The 23,125-nt window shown below is 36.3% G+C and overlaps 1 pseudogene; it reads left to right on the top strand.

Annotated features, from left to right (window-relative positions):
- Positions 1-9,368: 9,368 nt before the first annotated feature.
- Positions 9,369-10,772, top strand: LOC100031629 (Na(+)/H(+) exchange regulatory cofactor NHE-RF1-like; annotated as a pseudogene).
- The last annotated feature ends 12,353 nt before the right edge of the window (positions 10,773-23,125 follow it).

The raw sequence follows: 23,125 nt of genomic DNA on the forward strand, positions 1-23,125 counted from the left end.
TTGACTAAATTTTTTACATATTTGAGAATTAGACCTTTATTAGAGAAATTTGTTATAAAAATTTTCCCCAGTTTGATGTTTCACTTCTAATCTTGGTTGTATTGGTTTTATTTGTATAAAAACTTTCAAATTTAATAAAATCAAAAGTGTTCATTTTGCATCTTGTAATGTTCTTTATCACTTGTTTGCTCATAAATCTTTCCCTTCTTCATACATCAAACAGGTAAATGACTCTATATTCCTTTAATTCCCTTATAATATCACTCTTAATGTTTAAATTATATGCCCATTTTGACATTATTATGGTATAGGGTGTGAGATATTAATCTAAACCTAATTTTAGCCATATCATTTTCCGATTTTCAGTTTTGGTCAAATAGTGCATTCTTATTCCAAAAGATGGTACCTTTGGGTTTATCAAACACTAGATTGCTGAGAATATTTACCCTTAGTCTATTCCATTGATCCACCCTTCTATTTCATAGCCAGTACCAAATTGTTTTGATGATTGCTGTTTAATACTACAGTTTAAGATCTGGTACTGCTAGGCCACAATCCTGCACATTTTTTTTTATTAGCTCCCTTGATATTCTTGGCCTTTTGTTCTTCCAGACTAATTTTGTTATTGTTTTTCTTGTTCTATAAAATATTTTCTGAAAGTTTGATGGGTACAATACTGAATGAGTAAATTAATTTAGGTAGGATTGTCATTTTTATTATAGCAGCTTGCCTACCCATGAGCAATTAATGCTTTTCTGATTGTTTGGATCTTTTATAAGGATTTAAGTAATGTCCCTCTGGCTCTTTAAGAGCAGAAGTTTTTTTCTTTTTAAGTTTTTTTTTAAGTTTTTTAAGTCTTTTTAAGTTAAGAAGTTTCATCTTTTTAAGAGGCCCTCCATAAAAAAGGAAAAGGAGTTAGTTCTAAGGCCCATTTTACTCTGGTTTCAGTTAGAGAGAAGTAGGAAGGTGCTGATGAACTTTCCTATCTATATCAGGAGAAACTGGGAGTGAAGATTTAGAGTTTGATCTTTAATACTGAATTGGGAAGAAGTCAGTGACATTTCAGAACAAGACTTAGTAGCTAAACTGTCTGCCATTTGGATTTGAGGGAAGAGAGGTCCTAAGCTGTTCAAGTCTGCTCTCTGTCAAGAGGTCTCTCTGGCAATTGGCTTCTTGCAGCTTTTGGGTTTGTTCATGAGTTCCAGGAGGGAGAAGAGGCTATTAGAGAGCCTTGTCTCCTCTGACTTCAGAGAAGAACTGCATCAGATTCTCTATGAAGACAATCTGATAGTTATATCTGGCAGTTTGATTTTATATATCAATTTAAGATTCATTGTTCATCATAGGTGAGTTTTAGAAAGAGAAAATATTATTTTAGGTAGTGAGAGTAGTTTAAGGAGGCCTACTTGTAGACAAGAAGACACTGTTAAGAAAGCATTTAGTTTTGGGGATTTTATTTAAATAATGTTTTTAGTATAAGGTTAAGAGATTTCCTATTCTATTTTCCTAACTTCTGATCCTATCCCACCTCTACTATAAATAAATAAGGATTGTATCAAACTGCTTCAGGACATTTATCAACTGCCTGCACAATAGTTTTACCCCTAACAACCATCTACAAAATAGGTTTAATATAACAGCTTTAGCTTATTAATAACAGCTTCTGGTTACCCATTACAGATCTAATTTCATTTGTGTGAAGTATTTTTTTAATTGTGTTCATATAATCATATAATCCCTATGTTTTTCATGGCAAATAGATTCCCAGTTATTGTATATCATCCAGGGTGATTGTAAATGGAATTTCTTGTTGCTGTGTTTTGTTGGAAATATTTGTAGGTTTATTTTGTATCTTGCAACTTTGCTAAATTTATTAATTATCTCAACTATTTTTCTACTTGATTTTCAAGGATTTTCTAAGTATAGCATGATATCTTCCACAAAACGGTGATATTTTAATTTTTTTAATTTCTTATTGATTTCCCTAATTCCCTCAATTTCTTTATTTTTATTTTCTAATTACTAAAGGTAACACATATTACAATATTAAATAATAGTGGTAATAATGGGAATCCTTGTTTCACTCCTGATCTTATTGGGGAGGTTTCTAAATTATCCCCATTACAGATAATACTTGCTGATGGTTTGAAATACCACTTATTATTTTAAGGAAAGGCTCCTTATTCTTCCTATGCTTCCTGGTGTTTTTAATAGGAATGGGTATTGTATTTTGTCAAGCGGTTTTTCTGAATCTAGTGAGATAATCATGTAATTCCTACTAGTTTAATTATTGATATGGTTAATTACGCTGATGGTTTTCCTAATATTAAACCAGTCTAGCATTCTTGGTATAAATTCCACTTGGTCATAGTGTATATTCCTTGGGACATATTGCTGTAATCTCCTTGCTAGTATTTTATTTAGGATTTTTACATCAATGTTCATTAAGGAAATTGGTCTATAATTTTTTTTCTCAATTTTTGATCTTCCTGGCTTAGTTATCAGCATCATATTTGTTTCATGGAAAGAATTTGGTAGACCTCCTTCTTTGTTTATTATGCCAAATAGTTTCCATATTATTGGGATTAATTATTCTTTACATATTTGATAGAATTCACTTGTTAATACATTGGGCCCTGTTTTTCTTCCCCATCTTGGGGAGTTCATGGATGGTTTGCTCAATTTATTTTTCTGATGAGATTATTCAAGTATTCGCTTTTGCTAATCTATTTAAATTTTTGTAAATATTTATCATTTCACCTAGATTATCAGATTTATTGTCATATAATTGAACAAAATAGCTTCTAATGATTGCCTTAATTTCCTCTTCATTAGAGATGAAATTATCTTTTTCATTTTTGATGCTGGTCATTTGATTCTCTTCTTTCTCTTTTTTTAATCAAACTAACCAATATTCTATCTTTTTTTGCATAGAGCCATCTCCTAGTCTTATTTATTAGTTCAATAGTCTATTACTATAATTTTATTAATTTCTCCATTGATATTTATGATTTACAGCTCAGTCTTTAATTGGGGATTTTTAACTTTTTTTCTAGTATTTTTAATTTCATGCCCAACTCATTGATCTGCTTTTATTTTTCTATTTGATTTATATAAGGATTCAGGTGTATAAATTTTCCTCTGAGTACTATTTTGGGTATATCCCATATATTTTGATATGTTATATAATAATTAAGTATATACATATATATATATCTAAACTCAAGATTCTGTTGTTCAGTGTCTTCTATTCCTTCTTTATCCTCTTTGTTTTGATGTTATCATGTATTACGATGGATAAACACCTTTATATAGATAATTTCAAAATTATTAATCAGATCACTAATAAATCTCCAAAACTTGAAGCCTGTATTTTTGTCTGACTGCCAAATATATCTACTTGGTTATCCAAGCAGCACCAATTCAAAATGTGAAAAACAAATAAATTCCTTCCCCTTTCCTATTACATTGACTCCTCCCAAAATTTCTTATTTCTGCTTTTGGTAAAACTACCTTCTTAATCATATACCTTGAAAGAAATTATTGCATCAAAGTGAATTTTTTTAAATCCAAACCTTACTGTTTGCTATTTAGTGGGAAAATGAATGGAATGAAAATTAAAATACTTTTGATTTGATTTTTAAATAAATTTATCATTAATTTATTTTAAAAATTCTTTTCTATTAAAATTTCCAGTTCCAAATTCTCTCCCTGTCTTCCACTTCTCCCTCCATCCACTTAAAAGAAAAGAAAATAGTATTAATTATACACGTGAAATCATGCAAAACATATTTCCCACATTAGCCATATCACACAAAAGGAAATAAAAATAAAGCAAAGAAAATTATGCTTCAATTTACATTCAGTATTCATCAATTCTCTCCCACAAGGTCTATAGCATTTTTCATCATGAGTCCTTTGGAATTCTTTTGGATTGTGTTATTGATCAAAATAGTCAAATCTTTCACTGTTGATTCTCATGACAACATTACTATTATTATGCACAATGATCTCCCAATATTTCTCACTTTTCTTTGCAGCAATTAATTTTTCTTCCCATGTTTTTATCCTCTGGAACTGCTCTCCTCACCATTTGTCATAGTACAATAGTGCTCCATCACAATTTTATGCCACAACTTGTTTAGTTGTTCCCCAATTGATGAGAATCCCTGCAATTTCCAGTTCTTTCCCACCAGAAAAATAATTTGTATAAGTTATTTTTTTCCTTTTTCTTTGATCATTTTGAGGTGACACCAGTAGTGGTATTACAGGAAATGCACAAAAGATAGGCACACTTTTATAGCCCTTTGGGCATAATTTCAAATTGTTCTCCAGAATGTTTCTCTGAGGCTTTGCTTATACTTCTATACACATTATTGTCTTCTGAGTTTATGTCTTGCCTGCCTGTGGAGCAGCTTTTTTATGGTCAAATCTTTTCCAGACTTTTCTTTCTTTCTTTCTTTCTTTCTTTCTTTCTTTCTTTCTTTCTTTCTTTCTTTCTTTCTTTCTTTCTTTCTTCCTTCCTTCCTTCCTTCCTTCCTTCCTTCCTTCCTTCATTCCTTTCTTTCTTTCTTTCTTTCTTTCTTTCTTTCTTTCTTTCTTTCTTTCTTTCTTTCTTTCTTTCTTTCTTTCTTTCTTAGAATTTTATGTTAAGATTGGACTCTGTTTACCTGGTGATGGTGAAACAATATCCCAAACTTTAGGCTTTAGGGTACTACTGTTATCACAGCTCTTCTTGTCTGCCTTCTGGTCTTTACCCAGAAATGGACATTTTTCACCTGCAACCTTAAGCATTAGCTCTCCATTAGGTCCTTGAACTGTGATAAGGGCCTCTGAAAACTTATAAATGACTCTCTCCCCCATAACTGCAATTCAGAATTATTAATGGGCTACTAATCAACACCATCTACAACCATTGCCACCAAAGGGTCTCCTGTAATCTTTCTGAAAAGTTTTCTGACACCCCTGCTCCATAAACATCTCTGAGATGAGAGCTCCTGAAGCTGCTTCAGTTGCTGTAGCCACCACCAAGAGCCACCACTGAAGTTGCTGGTGTAGGAACCATTCTCCTGGCCAGAGGCCCACCTCAGTGCCACAGAGCTCACCTACCACTGTCCTAAAATGTCTTTACCTGGAAAAATGTCTCTCTGACTTTTTATTGATTCTGATGCTCCAAAATTTGACTGGAGAGGTTATTTTTAAATTGTTTGCAGGGGACTACTGAAAGCATTTAGTTCAACTTATTCCTGTACTGAGCTATCTTGGCAAGCACTTTTGATTTTAGAATTAGTTATAAGGCATTCAAGAGCTACAAAACAGTGCACCTTGCTTTCTTTATGGCAATGATTAGTTCCTATTAAGCATGAAAAGTTTACCAAGAAATGCAAAGTTATGAATGACAAATGCTATCTCTAGAACATCTAAATGCATATGTCTGATCCCCTCCCCCAGTCAAGTAATGCTGGTCTCCCTGTTTCATTTACAATCTATCATATGAAAATGTATTTGTACCCTTCCTGTTTACAACATTCCATTTGAACTAGCAGTGATCATGTTTGGTATTGGGTTATTATTTTTTATGCTCTTAATTACTGTAACTTGTCATGTAGCAGCAAATCAAGACTAGAGGCTCAAAGCTGAATCAGGCATAATGTGAAAAGTAATGATAATATGTCTTGTGGAAAAGGAACTGTCTTAGCAATGAGAGCTATTCTAAAAGAGAATATGTTTCTTTTGGAATACAGAAGAAGATGTGTACTTCTCAGGGATATAGGATAATGGGATCTCTCAGGCAAAGGATGAAGTAGCATCTAGAATGTTGTGCTAGGAATCAAGAAGACCTGAATTCAAATCCCATTCCCAATTCTGACAATTATTAGTTGTCAATTGGATAAGTCATGACTTCTCTGAGTATCAGTTTCTTCATCTAAAAATGTGAAGTTGGATTATAGGACCTCAAATATCCATTATAGATCTAAATAACTATAATTCTTTTCTCCTATAAATGATCTGCTCTGAGATTCTATGATATACAATTTCACGATGAGTAAGGAGCCTTGACTTCAAGCCACAACTCAATCACTGAATTGCTGTATGATTTGAAGTTATATTTCTGTAGCTAAGCTACTCCATCTGGAAAATGGTGATAATAATATCTGCCCTGTATATTGTTCTGGGATTTTGTAAAGATAAAATAAAGTGATAACAGATGAGAAGTTCTTTAAGAAGTGAAAACTTAAAGAGATGCAAAGAATTATTTATTAGAAGAAATTATTTAGTCATTGGATTTTAGAGTGCAGCAGATGGTGATTTTTTTTCTTTCTTTCTTAATGGTTGTTATCACTGCTGTTGCCAGTTGGATCTTTTGTGTGTGTGAATATGAGCATATTTATATTATTTTTTCCTTTCCTCTTTCTGTCAATGTTTCTGTCTCTATAGTGTATGTGTGCATGTATATACACATAGAATGTGTATGCATATATATTACATATATATACATACATATACATACATTACACATGCATAACATATATATATAATCTCCTGCACATATTACATAGCTGAAACAAATCCCTTATTTTGTAAGTTTATTTATTTATATATTTAGACTTCATTTATGAGAATATACTTCAACTAAACTTTGGAAGAAAGAAAGGATTCTCAGGGATAACATTAAAGAGGGAATACATTCCCATCATAAGGAACAGCCTAGAAGAGGTAGAATTGAATAGTGGTTAAAGAACTGGTCTTGGAATGAGGAAAGCCTAGATTTAAGGTTATCCTCTGACATACATTGACTGTGTGACCCACTGAAGGTGGCACAATTCTTTATTTCTCCCAGACAATTCTGTAGGACTATTGTTAAATTTATTTCTGGTTGGACTTAATATTTAAATGATGGTCACTAGGGATTTAATTACTAAATCCCAAAATGAATTACTCAAGTAAATGGAATTTATGGTAGTTAATTTTTACAATGAGGGAAGATATTAAGGAGGAGAGAAAAGGGAAGAGAGAGAGAGAGAGAGAGAGAGAGAGAGAGAGAGAGAGAGAGAGAGAGAGAGAGAGACAGAGAGAGAGAGAGAGAGAAAGCTATGTCTTCTTCAGAGCCAGGTAGAAATTCTAAGTCCCAGCCAAGGGAAAGGAGTCTCAAGATGATTGGTCTTTCTCAGAGGTTCACAACTCCAGAAAGGCAAGGAAACTAAGTCAACCTTTCACTCACCATGGTGACCATCTAAAAAGAAAGCAGTCTGAAGTCTCCTGCAGGAGGTCCTCCAGGTGTCCATTTCCACAGTCAAATGTCTTTACTCCAAGTCTGAGTTTCTGTCTTCCAGTCTCTCCTCTGAGTGACTCTTCTTTATTCTTGATTGATCCATAGATCCATATTGTGTGAACCTGTTCCTCTATTTAAAGACCCTTTTCTCTTGTGTCACATCCCCTAAATTTTATGTCTACCAATCACAGCAGACACTCCTCTCCAGGACTGCCCATTCTTTCACATGTGGGGCACAGATCTCCCACTCAGTGTATGAAATGGGTGTTCACACCTTTTTGTAGTTAATTCGCACCTTTTTATAGTTAAAATGGGTAAATCTACTTTAGAGGTAAACTGGTCCCTGATTTAAATGACATCTCAATTTAATTATCATCTTCATTAACAACAAAAACAAAATAATTAATATTCAGGTATGAACAAAGGAGATTTTTGTGGAAAAGAGAGTCTCATGAAAGAGAATCATGCCATATAATCAATGAAAGAAAGGACAAAGTATTTTTAGCTTGGAAAAAAAAGAGAAACAGAAGGGGATCATTTTAGTTACCTTCAAATACCTGAAGGTGGCCATATGGAAGGAACATAGGTTTATTCTATGTTCAAATGAAACCTCACACACTTAATAACTAAGAAAAATATTTATAATAGCATTTTCTAGGTTCATTTACTTCTACCTATAATGTTCTCTTATCCTTTAAATGCTTTGTATCCTGATACTTCAAATGAAAAGAGAATGTGATCCCTTCCAAATCACACTTACCTTGGGTCCACTTGTTTTATATTATCCTAAAGCATGGTTTCCTCTCTATTTCAGGGACTTTGCCTGGTACTGAACCAAATGAGTATGCTCATGTTTCTTCTCTGTGAGATCATTAAAATGAATTTTAAAAGCAATTATATAATAGAGAAGAAGCATGCGCATATGATTGCTGGGGGACAGAGATCCTATAGTTTGGGGTAACCTCCAGGAGAATAGAGTTCCTGGTTGACATGAGAAGGGAAGTTGAACTGTCTTCTTGCAGCTGAAATGGCAGAACTGCCTGCTGGTTTTGTGAGAGCACCTAAAATCAATCATGGACTGGAGCTTGAGCAGGAAGCCAAGAGTTATATCCGACCCAAGATTAGAGTGGGTGAAATTATATAAACTCTAAGCCCTTGCTTATGAATGCTTATTAAGTCAGGATGTCAACAATTCATGTGATTAAAGTGCCATGTGATTACCAGGAATCTTCACTTCCTTAAGGGGCTGGTTGAATTTCCCAGGTGATGGTTAAAGAGTCTGTAAATCAGGACCTAGGATCCATTCTATAGAACTATAGAGCTCCAGTAGGAGTGACATCATTGGCTTTACAAGAAAGAGGATAGAATAGTATTTGGCTCTTTCACCCAGGACCTTTTCTCTGACTAGACATGGGAATTGCCTTCTCTGGAGCATTTAACATTCCACTTAGCGTTGACTGGGATCTGGAGCCATGGAAGCATGGAAGCAGTTTTTTTTTTGTTTTGTTTTGTTTTGTTTTTAGTTAAGGCAGTCAGGTGATCTTTCTCTCTAAAACTTTTACTAATAAATAATTATAAATTAATATATAATCTCCAAGGAATTTTAAGTATTATAATAGATATTGGAAGAACTAAATAGGACCCAGGAAATATGAAATGCAAAAAATCCTGAAACCTGAGGCACCATACTCTAGCATCTTAGGAACATTTGGGACTCCAGCATAAAGCTAATAATGAAGTCAATAGACCTGGTCATTAATTTTGTTTTCTTTAGTGAGCAAAGGAGAAAAAACTCAAGTGCTGATTACTATTATGGGGCAAAGAAGATCTGGGTCCAAATTCAGAGGACAAGGAAAAATACCTACTTAAAAACAGCAAAAAAAATACAATAAATAGTCATAAGATAAAAAAGAATTTCTGGAAGAACTTAAAAAATACTTAAAAAACCAAATGAGAGAGGTTGAGAAGAAATTAGATAAAAATAAAAGAAACACAAAGAAATAAAAAAAATCATGGAAAAAAATCACGCAAATGTGAAAAGAGATATAGAAACTCACAGACGAAAGTAATTTATTAAATATTAGAATTAGACAAGGAGAAGCTAACAATTTCCTAAGGCAACAAGAAATAATAATGTAAAATCAATGTCATTGGTTTCTTCTGTTCCCTTCAGAATTTGAACAATTTTGCAGTGACCCCTTCCCACATTACTGCTTTCTCCTCCTGAACAAGGGATTTCTTGCTGTGTTTCCTCTGAGCTCCCTGCCTCCTAGGGCAGGCAGGTGGGAAGAAGTGATAGATGAAGCCCAGTCTACAAGCCTCTGAGGTGTCCCAGAGTAAGATGTGGAAAGGAAATAAGACTGACAGTTTGTGGGGGAAGGGGCATCTTGTTTTTCATATCCTCTCCATCTCTCCCAATAAATATTACAGAGATGAGTGCTGACAAGACCTCCAAGTGTCCTCTGCTCTGGCTCTGTAACCTGGAAAAGAGCCCAAATGGCTTCAGCTTCCACCTCCATGATGAGAAGGGAAAAGTGGGACAGTTTATCTGACTGTTGGAGCCAGGTTCATGGGCCAAAAAGGAAGGATTGCTGGCAGGGTACCAGCTAGTGGAGGTGAACAGTGAGAATGTGGAGCAGGAGAGTCACCAGCAAGTGGTGATCCACAACTATGCTACACTCAACTCTGTGTGTCAGCTAGTGGTCAACCCAGATACAGATAAGCACCTGGTACAGGTGCAGGAAGCACTACTGCTCAGCCAGCTTGGGGAGGTTCCTTCCAAACCTTCACCATACAGGGTGGTAGAGGAGCCGCCTGATACAAAGGAGAAGGAGCAGCCAGGAGTGGCCAGGGAGAGGGGGGAAGTAAGAAAAGAGAAGAGTCAACACGAACAGAATTAGTTGAGGCCCTGACTTTGTGCTACAAAAAAAGGTTCTAGTAGCTACTGCTTCAGTCTCCACAGTGACAAGTCTAAATCTAGCCAGTATATCCGTGATATGGATCCCAAATCACCAGCTGAGGCTCTGAGCACAGGATGGGATTGTGGAGGTGAATGGAAGGCAAACATTACTGGGATGTGTTAGCCCCTATCAAGGCCTGAGAAAAGACCAGGCTGCTGGTAGTGTACAAGGAAACTGATGAGTTCTTCAAAAAGTTTAAAGTGATAGCATCCCAGGAGTACTTGAATGGTCCCTTGCCGGAGACTGTTGCCAGTGAAGAGGTAGAGAAGAGCAGCAGTGCCACTTGGTCTGAAGCAGTGTGTGAGTGCCTCAAACCAGCATTGTCAAGATTTATGCTTAATAACACCAGTGATGAGGTGGATTCTCAAGACAATCCCAAGAAAAATTTCACTCCACCCTCTTCTACCTCCTTCTCTTCCTCTGACCCCATATTGGACTTTAACATCTCCCTTGTGGTAGCCAAAGAACAAGCTCTCCAGAAACATAGCAGCAAATGGACACCACAGATGGACTAGAGCAAGAAAAAGGAACTCTTTTGACTTCCGGGTAATCATGGCTGCAATCTAGACGCCACACACTTCCTCTCCCCAGCACCGAACGAAATAGACTACATCAAAGGAGCATAAAATCACCTTTGGAGGAACAGAAGGACTCCCCAGTACCCCACAGAGGCAAAGGTACATGGGGCTTGAACATTTCCACACTAAAATAAGAAGGAAAAGCTTGCACAGAAAAGTGAACTGAGCCGCCCTTCCCCCACCCCACCTCCCCCACTAAACCAGAGTGAGCTACCTGAGCGCTCACCGGGACAGCGAGTGAGTGGGGAGCGTCTCTGTCTGGGGGGGCACTCCAGGGTCCTTGGGATCTGGGGACTGCCAGGAAAAAACGTCGCAGGGGGCTTTCACTGGGGAACCCAGCGGAGCTGTACTTGGGGCAGGCTGCGGTGAACACCGCGCGCTGATTATCTGGGCGGAGCGGAATACCTGGGCTCGGAGGCTGGGAAGAACTAGTCTGAAGCAACCTAAATTCACAGAAAAACCACTCATATAACCCAGACCCCAGACCAAAAAGGAAAGGGGAATAAAATCACCATGGCTCACATGGCCCAAAATCAAGCCTCCAGGAAGAAAGGGAAAAAAGTGACTATTGAAAACTTTTATGGTGGAAGTACCCAAGGAAAAGAGGAGAATGAGGAGGAAATCCAAAAAAATTCAGAACACGCCTCCCAAAATGGAAACTATCAACAAGCTCTGGAAGATCTCAAACTGGAACTTATCCAAAAGATGGAAACCTGGAAAGAAAAATGGGAGAAAGAGATCAGCTGTCTGACAGATAAGAATGCTCAATTGGAAAAAGAACTCGAAGCATCCAATAGAAGGGCAGACAAGGCTGAAAAGCAAAACCAGTCCCTAATGACCAGAATTAAGCACCTCGAAGAAAGTGAGATGATAAAACAGCAAGAATCAATAAAGCAAACCCAAATAATTAATGAATTGGAAGAAAACATAAAATATCTCACTGAGAAGGTCACAGACCTGGAGAACAGAGGAAGACGAGAAAATCTCCGTATTATCGGTCTCCCAGAAAAACCAGAGGTAAACAACAAATTGGATATTATTCTACAGGAGATTATAAAAGAAAATTGCCCCCACGTTCTGGAGCAAGGGGGCAAAATAGAAATAGAAAGGATTCATAGAACACCTTCTATACTAAATCCCCAAAAGACAACGCCTAGGAATGTAATTGCCAAATTCAAGAGCTTCCAAGTAAAGGAGAAAATCCTACAAGAAGCCAAGAAGAAGAGCTTCAGATATAAGGGGGCTCCCATAAGGATCACACACGACTTAGCGGCTAACACACTAAGAGACCGCAAAGCATGGAACACGATATTTAGAAAGGCAAGAGAGCTGGGTCTCCAACCAAGAATCAACTACCCAGCAAAACTGACTATATACTTCCAGGGGAAAGTATGGGCATTCAACAAAATAAAAGATTTCCAAGCATTTGCTAAGAAAAGACCAGAGCTCTGTGGAAAGTTCGATATCCAAGCACAGAAAGCAAGAGAAACATGAAAAGGTAAATATGAAAGAAAGGGAAAAGGAGATAAATCTTATCTTTTTCTTTAAGTCAAACTCTCTTCTATAAGGACTACATTTACATCAAATTATATATATTAATATGTGGGGGAAATGTTTTGTGTAACTCTCATAAATTGTATCATCATAAGAGTAGTTAGAAGAAACATGCATAGGGAAAGATTGGGGCATTAAGAAGATTTGGGGAAAGTTGGGGCAAAGAAAGGAAAAGGGAGGGGGGAACCACGATAATACTAAGATTAACTTCAAGAAATAGGGGGGGGAATCAATAGAATAATCTTTCCCATATAAAGATACACATGGGAAGGGGAGGGGAAGAACTCTCATATGAGAAGGAGAGGAAGAGAGCATGAAGTGGAATTACTTAAACCTTACTCTCAGTGAAATCAAATCTGAGAGGGAAGAACATCTAGATCCAGTGGGATCCTGAATTCTATCTTATCCATTAGGGCAAGAAAGAAAGGAAAATCAAGGAGGGGGGGGGAGGGAGTACAAAAAGGGAGGCAAGGAGAGGGGGGAGGGGAAGGGAGCATAAAAAGGGAGGGGATAGAAAGGGAAGCATCTCAAGGGAGGGGACTAGGGGGACTGACCTAAAGTAAATCACTGGTTCAAAAGGAGAAAGCTAAAGAAGAAAGGTCAGAACTAGGGGAAGATATCAAAATGCCAGCGAATCCACAAATAACAATCATAACTTTGAACGTGAATGGGATGAACTCACCCATAAAACATAGACAAATAGCAGATTGGATTAGAACCCAAAACCCTACCATATGTTGTCTTCAAGAAACACATATGAGATGGGTTGACACTCACAAGGTTAGAATTAAAGGTTGGAATAAGACCTTTTGGGCCTCAACCGATAGAAAGAAGGCAGGAGTTGCAATCATGATATCTGACAAAGCCAAAGTACAAATAGACCTGATCAAAAGGGATAGGGAAGGTAAATATATTCTGCTAAAAGGAAGTATAGACAATGAGGAAATATCACTAATCAACATGTATGCACCACATGGTATAGCATCCAAATTTTTAATAGAGAAACTAGGAGAATTGAAGGAGGAAATAGACAGTAAAACCATATTAGTGGGAGACTTGAACCAACCACTATCAAATTTAGACAAATCAAACCAAAAAATAAATAAGAAAGAGGTAAAAGAGGTGAATGAAATCTTAGAAAAATTAGAATTAATAGACATATGGAGAAAAATAAATAGGGACAAAAAAGAATACACCTTCTTTTCAGCACCACATGGCACATTCACAAAAATAGATCATACACTAGGTCATAGAAACATGGCACTCAAATGCAGAAAAGCAGAAATATTAACTGCAGCCTTTTCAGATCACAAGGCAATTAAAATATGGATTGGCAAGGGTACATGGAGACCCAAATCAAAAATTAATTGGAAATTAAATAACATGATACTCCAAAATCGGATAGTTAGAGAAGAAATCATAGAAACAATTAACAATTTCGTTGAAGAAAATGACAACGGCGAAACATCCTTTCAAACCTTATGGGATGCAGCCAAGGCAGTACTTAGAGGAAAATTCATATCCCTGAGTGCATATATTAACAAATTAGGGAGGACAGAGACCAAGGAATTGGAAATGCAAATCAAAAAACTTGAGAATGAACAAATTAAAAACCCCCAGAAGAAAACCATACTAGAGATCCTAAAAATTAAGGGAGAAATTAATAAAATAGAAAGTGACAGAACTATTGAGCTAATAAACAAGACTAGAAGCTGATACTTTGAAAAAACAGACAAAATAGACAAAGTACTGGTTAATTTAATTAAAAAAAGGAAAGAAGAAAGGCAAATTAATAGCATCAAGGATGAAAAGGGGGATCTCATCTCCAATGAAGAGGAAATTAAGGCAATCATTAAAAACTACTTTGCCCAACTATATGGCAATAAATATACCAACCTAGGTGATATGGATGAATATTTACAAAAATATAAATTGCCTAGACTAACAGAAGAAGAAATAGTTTTCTTAAATAATCCCATATCAGAAAAAGAAATCCAACAGGCCATCACAGAACTTCCTAAGAAAAAATCCCCAGGGCCTGATGGATTCACCAGCGAATTCTATCAAACATTCAGAGAACAGTTAATCCCAATACTATACAAACTATTTGACATAATAAGCAAAGAGGGAGTCCTACCAAACTCCTTTTATGACACAAGCATGGTACTGATTCCAAAACCAGGCAGGCCAAAAACAGAGAAAGAAAATTATAGACCAATCTCCCTAATGAATATAGATGCAAAAATCTTAAATAGGATACTAGCAAAAAGACTCCAGCAAGTGATCAGAAGGGTCATCCACCATGATCAGGTAGGATTTATACCAGGGATGCAGGGCTGGTTCAACATTAGGAAAACTATCCACATAATTGACCACATCAACAAGCAAACCAACAAGAACCACATGATTATCTCAATAGATGCAGAAAAAGCCTTTGATAAAATACAACACCCATTCCTACTAAAAACACTAGAAAGCATAGGAATAGAATGGTCATTCCTAAAAATAATAAACAGTATATATCTAAAACCATCAGTTAATATCATCTGCAATGGGGACAAACTAAATCCATTCCCATTAAGATCAGGAGTGAAACAAGGATGCCCATTATCACCTCTATTATTTGACATTGTATTAGAAACACTAGCAGTAGCAATTAGAGAAGAAAAAGAAATTGAAGGCATCAAAATAGGCAAGGAGGAGACCAAATTATCGCTCTTTGCAGATGACATGATGGTCTACTTAAAGAATCCTAGAGACTCAACCAAAAAGCTAATTGAAATAATCAACAACTTTAGCAAAGTTGCAGGATACAAAATAAACCCACATAAGTCATCAGCATTTCTATATAATTCCAACACAGCTCAGCAGCAAGAACTAGAAAGAGAAATCCCATTCAAAATTACCCAAGACAAAATAAAATACTTAGGAATCTATCTCCCGAGACAAATACAGGATCTATATGAACACAACTACAAAACACTTTCCACACAACTAAAACTAGACTTGAACAATTGGAAGAACATTAACTGCTCATGGGTAGGACGAGCCAATATAATAAAAATGACCATCCTACCCAAACTCATCTATCTATTTAGTGCCATACCCATGGAACTTCCAAAATTTTTTTTTACTGATTTAGAAAAAAACATAACAAAGTTCATTTGGAAGAACAAAAGATCAAGGATATCCAGGGAATTAATGGAAAAAAATACAAAGGAAGGGGGTCTTGCAGTCCCAGATCTCAGACTATATTACAAAGCAGCGGTCATCAAAACAATTTGGTACTGGCTAAGAGACAGAAAGGAGTATCAGTGGAATAGACTGGGGGCAAGCAACCTCAGCAAGACAGTATATGACAAACCCAAAGATCCCAGCTTTTGGGACAAAAATCCACTATTTCATAAAAACTGCTGGGAAAATTGGAGGACAGTGTGGGAAAGATTAGGCTTAGATCAACACCTCACACCCTACACCAAGATAAATTCAAAATGGATGAATGACTTGAACATAAAGAAGGAAACTATAAGAAAATTAGGCGAACACAGAATAGTATACATGTCAGACCTTTGGGAAGGGAAAGACTTCAAAACCAAGCAAGAATTAGAAAGAGTTACAAAATGCAAAATAAATAATCTGGATTACATCAAATTAAAAAGGTTTTGTACAAACAAAACCAATGTAACCAAAATCAGAAGGGTAGCAACAAATTGGGAAACAATCTTCATAAAAACCTCTGACAAAGGTTTAATTACTAAAATTTATAAAGAACTAAATCAATTGTACAAAAAATCAAGCCATTCTCCAATTGACAAATGGGCAAGGGACATGAACAGGCAATTCTCAGCCAAAGAAATCAAAACTATTAATAAGCACATGAAAAAGTGCTCTACATCTCTTATAATCAGAGAGATGCAAATCAAAACAACTCTGAGGTATCATCTCACACCTAGCAGATTGGCTAACATGACAGCTATGCAAAGTAATGAATGCTGGAGGGGATGTGGCAAAGTGGGGACATTAATTCATTGCTGGTGGAGTTGTGAATTGATCCAACCATTCTGGAGGGCAATTTGGAACTATGTCCAAAGGGTGATAAAAGACTGTCTGCCCTTTGATCCAGCCATAGCACTGCTGGGCTTGTACCCCAAAGATATAATAAGGAAAAAGACTTGTACAAAAATATTCATAGCTGCGCTCTTTGTGGTGGCCAAAAATTGGAAAATGAGGGGATGCCCTTCAATTGGGGAATGGCTGAACAAATTGTGGTATATGTTGGTGATGGAATACTATTGTGCTAAAAGGAATAATAAAGTGGAGGAATTCCATGTGAACTGGAACAACCTCCAGGAAGTGATGCAGAGCGAAAGGAGCAGAACCAGGAAACCATTATACACAGAGACTGATACATTGTGGTACAATCGAAGGTGATGGACTTCTCCATTAGTATCAATGCAATTACCCTGAACAATCTGCAGGGATCTAAAAAAAAAATACTACCCACAAGCAGAGGATAAACTGTGGGAGTAAAAACACTGCTGAAAAGCAACTCTTGACTACAGGGTTGGAGGAGATAAGACTGAGGAGAGACTCTAAATGAACACTATAATACAAACTCCAACAACAGGGAAATGGGTTCGAGTCAAGAACACATGTGATAACCAGTGGAATCATGCGTCGGCTATGGGAGAGGGAAAGGCGGGGGGGGGGGGAAGGGGAGGGGAGGAAAAGAAAACGATCTTTGTTTCCAGTGAATAATGTATGAAAACGACCAAATAAAATAATATTTAAAAAAATAAAAAATAAAAAAAAATTGTCATAGCAGGTCAAGATAAAATCAAATAAAGGACACTTTTTCTTTTGTTCATAAAAAAAAAAGGAACTCTTTTGCAATCTCTGAGCAGCCTCCTTACTCTCTCCCCCCTAAACCACCTTGGATTGTGAGGAAGGGGAATGGGGGTCTTCCTTCCTTTTCCACTTCTTCACTCATCTCAAGTTGAAGTATAAATCAACCTCAGCTTGATTTTCCTAGAAACCTGTTCTTTCTGAAACCCAGAGAAGATGTTTTCCTATTCAGTTCTAAATTAGAAGGGCATCTTCCCCCCCCCCAATCCTTTCTTCTTAGGGCCTAAGAATGTTCTATTTCTTGACAACATTCTTTCCTCCCCCTTCCAGCTGGGAGACTATGAGATGATTTTATAGGATAGATTCTTTTTCATTTCATGATTTCATTCCATCCTAATATAACACTGTCCCAGAGCTTGGGAATGACTGAATGAAAATCCCTAAGGACAGAAGTCACGACTCAGGGCTAGACAGAGTCTTCTCCCTAAAAGACACAAATCAGGGTATTTGGGGGTTTTCTGAGGGGTAGGAAGGTTATGGGAAAATGTTCTAGTGCCAAGTTAGGAAGAATTGTGTGTGTGTGTTATGATTAACATTATTCTTCCCAGTTCTTGGGTTGGAGGAGAAAAAAAAAGAAAAATCAAAAGAAAAAATAATAGAAGAGAATATGAAATATCTTATCATCAAAACAATTGACCAGGAAAATAGATCAAGAAGAGGCAATATAAGAATAGCTGGAATACTGTAAAGTTATGATTGTCAAAAAAATTTAGACACTATACTCCAAGAAATCATCATGGAAAACTACCCAGAAACTCTAGAACAAGAGGATAAAATAGAAATGGAAAGAATCCACTAATCACTATCTCAAAGAGATGTGAATCTTAAAAACTACTCAGACTATACTTTAGAAGATTTGATTTTAGCCCTTTCCTTATTGTAACAGGAATGTATTGGGAACTTTTAAAACTACTCCACCATAATTAGATATACTTTAGGGGAAAATAAAGTTGTAAATTCCTGATTGAACAATTAAGATACTTAACTCATACCTTATGGTGAAGCTAGAACTTTAAATTAAGTCTATTTTTAGATCTAATACAAAAAGGTGTTAAGTACCTGTAAAAGTTAAATTAATCAAAAAAAAAGGTCAAGTAACTCACAAAAGGCAAGCTTAACAAAGAAGTGTGACATACTCAAAAGATATAATCTAACCAGAGAAGGTGAGAACTAAAGAGTGATGAGAACTAAAAATGGGCAGTCCCAGAAAACAGTGTCTACTATGATTGGTAGATGTAAAAATTTAGGGGAGATGACATAAGAGAAAAGTCTTTTTAAAAGAAGGCTAAAAGTCAGTTCAAGAGATTATTCTGAAGTCAGTTCAGGAGATTGAGTTCAGTGGAGGACTGGAACCCAGCTTGGAGACGGTCTTGTGGTGAGTGATAAGACTGACTCCCTTCCCCTTATGCTCAGGTAGGCCACTTTGGCCAAGGCCTTTAACTACTGCCTGGCTCAGCCTGAGCAAGAGCAGTTTAAATTAATTCTCTCTCTCTACACCCCACCTCTCTCTTTTCCTAATTCCTTCTCTCTATATTAATTAAAATCTCCATAATTCCCTGCTGACTTGGGTATTTTATTATTTGGGAATTTTCTCTGATGACCAATCATTTAGATTTAAGTCAAAACACTAAATTATCCTTACAGAGACCAAAAGATGAAATGCCCAGAAATATGATTGTTAAGATCCATAGTTCCCAGGTTAAGGAGAAATTACCACAAGCAACAAGAAAAACAAAATAAAACATTGTGGAGCTAGTCATAATAGCAAAAGATTTAGCAGCCTCAACTTTAAAATAATGAAGTCCATGAAATATAATACTCAAAAGAGCAAAAAACTGGGTTTACAATGATGAATAACATACCCAGAAAGCTGAGTGTGACTATATAAGATAAAAAATGAATGTTTAACAAACTAAATGTGTTTCAACTATTCTTGGGGGAAAACTCAAGGCTCAATAGAAAATTGTATCCATAAAAACATACAGATACAGTGATGAAAGACCCATCATAAGTGACCAAAAAAGTGAAATTGTTTCATTCCTATATGGAAACATGTCATCTAAAACCCTTAAGAATAATATCATTCTTGTATCTTGAAAGGACACATACAGATAAAAGATCTGATGTCAAAGTAAATACAATGGAATTAGCCAAAATAATAATAAAAAGTACCAGGAAGAATAATTATCTCAGAGAAAATAGGAATGAATAGAAGAACTGCCACAGAGAAGGGGAAGAGGGGTGGAGGATTGGTGATATTAGACCCCTACTCTCATCAGACATAGGTTAAATAAAGAATAGCATACCCAACTAGAAGGGTAAAAATCGTCTTAATGTACAGAGAAAAAAGAGGGAAAGGGAACAGTATAAGGAAGAGACTAAAAGTTCCCTTAAGGAACAGAGAGACTATGGTAAAAAATTTTAGCAGACACAAAAATAAAAATCAAGTATCCAAACCAAAAAGAGATAGCTTTACTGAGAGAAGGCAGATGTCACAATAAAGCCAGACTCTGGTTAGCAACCAAAGATAACTTGCCTTGAAAGCCAATCCCTCATGTAATATTTTTGACAGAGGTGATGTCAGTAGTTGACTCAAATGACTCAAGTACATTGGCCAGTGTGACTTGGTCTCTTCCATAGCCAGTGTCACTTAATTTGTGCCATTGACATAAGTAAATCCTTTACTATGTATGTTCTGCATGGCATGATGATTCAGCGGAGGTCAGCATAAGGGTAGGTTGATCAGAACAGTTACAAAGTATTAGCAAGTGAATTGGACCCAGAACTTTAGCTATTGTATAAAAACAGAATCACAACAGAGTGGAATGAGGACTATCTCCCTGAGACAGTAAACAATTTGATATAGTTCAGCATTGGCAAAAGTTTTCAAGTTCCCGTGCCCAAACTGCAACTTCAAGCAGCCTGTGAGTCCCCCCTTCACATACTGCCCCCCCCCCCAAATTACCCCAGAGAGCAGAGGGAGGAAGTGCTCACTTTGGGCTGCTGGACAGTGGGATAGGGTATGCAAAAAGTGTCCTAGGTCTTCAGGAAGAGGGGGAAGGAAGCAGTTCCCTGGGCCAGCTTAGGACATGTGTCAATACTTCACCAACACTGATATAGGTTATACATATGTGATCACAAAAAAACTATTTCCATATTATTCATGTTGTGGAAGAACATACATACATGAATATATACATAAATATATATGTGTATACATGCATATACACATACATACATAAATCAAATGAGTAAAGTGGAAATAGTATGCTTTGATCTGTATTCAGTTCTTTCCCTGCTGCCTATATTTCCAGGATGATTACATATTTCCTGACCTTCTCACTCAATGTTCCAATCAAACTGGACTATTTATTTTCTGTATAAATCAATTCATCTTTAATTTCATTTTCTTTGTAGGAGGTTTTTATGCATAGAGCACTCCCACTCACCTTTCTTTCTTGTATTTCCTAGGGTCCTCTAAGGATCTGTTCAAGTATCACTTCCTACCAGTAGGATTTCTAATCTCATCAGATGTTACCAATGTTTTCCACCCCACAAAGAAGCAAGCAGATAATGTGATAGAGCATCAGGCCTATATTCAGAAGATATGAATTCCATGTGGCTTCAAACATTTACAAGCTATGTGCCCCTGGGCAAGTCAACCTCTGCCTATTTCCTCAAAGAGTTGTTATAATGATCAAATGAAGTAATATTTTTAAATGCATGTAACACAGTCCTTGGCACTTGATAGGCACTATATGAATGCTTATCCCATTTTCCTATTCTTTAAGCCTTTTGTATTTCCCTATCAGAATATATGTTGTATCCCCTCAAGAGAATACAAACTCCTGAGACAGTGACTAATTTATTTTTGCCTTCATATTATCAAAATATAGAACCTAGTAATAAGCATAGTACCTAGTATTTAAGAAATGCTTGATAAAATCTTGATGAATTAAAATATATTGATATAAATTGGCTATTCATGGTTTCACGGCCATCCAATGCAGCTGAGGAAGTCTCCAGGTGTAACGACTTTTCGTGCCAATGGACCCAGGCTTCCAACGCCGAGAGAGTGGGACTGTCTCTGTGCATTGACTTTTCAACTTAAATCTTCATGCACAGGTGTCTTTGTGCACAAAAGCGCACAAAGATAATCGTCATCCTCGGTTCGAGAGACAACCAACAATTCATGGTTTCATATATATATATATATATATATATGTATATATATATATATACATACATATATGTGTATATACATGTATATTCACGAACCTTTTATAATATCTCTGCATCAACCTAGATTTGTGCATCAGTGTCCTTCCTGCCTATTTAATTTATCTCGGATCCCTTGTGGCTCATTCATTCACAGACAGCCTTGAAAAGTCTGAGGAAATGTTCTAAAAACTGTTGGAATACTTTGCACTATGAGATGATGACAGCCTGTTTAGCCTTTATAGGGAAGAGAATTGGGTTGGTTCAATACTTAGGTAAAATTGAAATTGCTAAAACAAGGATCCCAGATCACCACCCCACATGCTTAAAATATGGCCAATCGTGGGTACACAATGCAGGGTGGATCATGACCAAAGGAATGTTCTGGTTGAAACAGCCTAGTCTTTAGCTGTACTAAAATTAATAGCTACCCTGTTGGACTATGCCCAGCACCACTCCCTTTCCCTTCCCAAACCCAAACCAGGTTTTTGGCTCATTGGTATTAATATGTTAATTTGTCTTTGGCTCTTAGGGATCCAGAGGCACAACTGCAATGACATTTAATGATTTTCCTGGGGCACCTAAGAAAAGTCCTGGTAGTCTCAGCCAGTTGTTAAGGGGTGAGGGGGGAAGGCAATAGGAGTTTGATGTCCTTAGTTTGCAATTCTACAACTCTAAGGCTGTGTTGTACAGAATCAGAGAGAATACATAGGGCAACTAAACACTTTCTTGTTCCTATGACAAAAGTTCACTCACTCCACTTTGGAAAGATACTGAAAGAAGTTAAATTATTGGCTGCATTTTGGCAATTATTCCTACCATCAAGCATGATAATTTTGTGCTTCCCTTCAGTGAGTCACATTTTCCTGAAAAAAAAATTGCCAAAACCACTAAAATATTGGCACTGAACTTTGGAGAGAACTCCAATTTTTAAAGTTTTCATTTGTGCCAACTTGGATTATTTTTATCCTTTTCTTGTTGGATGGTGTCAGGAAATGGATGCACTGAGGGAATGATAATACTGTTTGTTCCCTAATGAGACAGATTCTCCACTAGGGGAGTATTAACTGAGTCAGAATATGCAATCATATTTTAGATAGAACAAATATTGTTTTGCTGCATAATAATCTGACTGAAAATATAAAATAAAATGGTAGTTTACCATTGATTGATTCATGCTTATTTTTCTTGCTATAAATAAAGATTATATCCCTCATATCAATTTTTAAATGAAGGGATGTGGAAAGGTAAAAGGGAGAAAAGAAAGGGAGAAAATACAGAATTATATATTCTAGAATATGTAAATATTTTACTGAGTTTTGAGAATCATTGGTAGGAATTACTTCTATCTATGGAGAGTCTCAGTGAAAAAGGCAATGTACTTGGAAATCAGGAAACCTGGATCTGATTTCCAGTTCTCCTATCAAATCAGTAGGTAATTTTGGCCAGAAGAACTTACCTTTCTATATCTCTGCTTTCTTACCTCTGATGAAGGAGATTGACTCCATAATCCCTAAAAATCCCTTCCAGAATCAAATATTATATTCCTTTAATCCTTAAATGTACATTGCAAGATGGGAAGAATTTCAAAGATCAGATAATCATGAATATGATATATATATATATATACACATATA

Source organism: Monodelphis domestica, chromosome 1, assembly GCF_027887165.1.
Source record: "Monodelphis domestica isolate mMonDom1 chromosome 1, mMonDom1.pri, whole genome shotgun sequence".
Taxonomy (NCBI): domain Eukaryota; kingdom Metazoa; phylum Chordata; class Mammalia; order Didelphimorphia; family Didelphidae; genus Monodelphis; species Monodelphis domestica.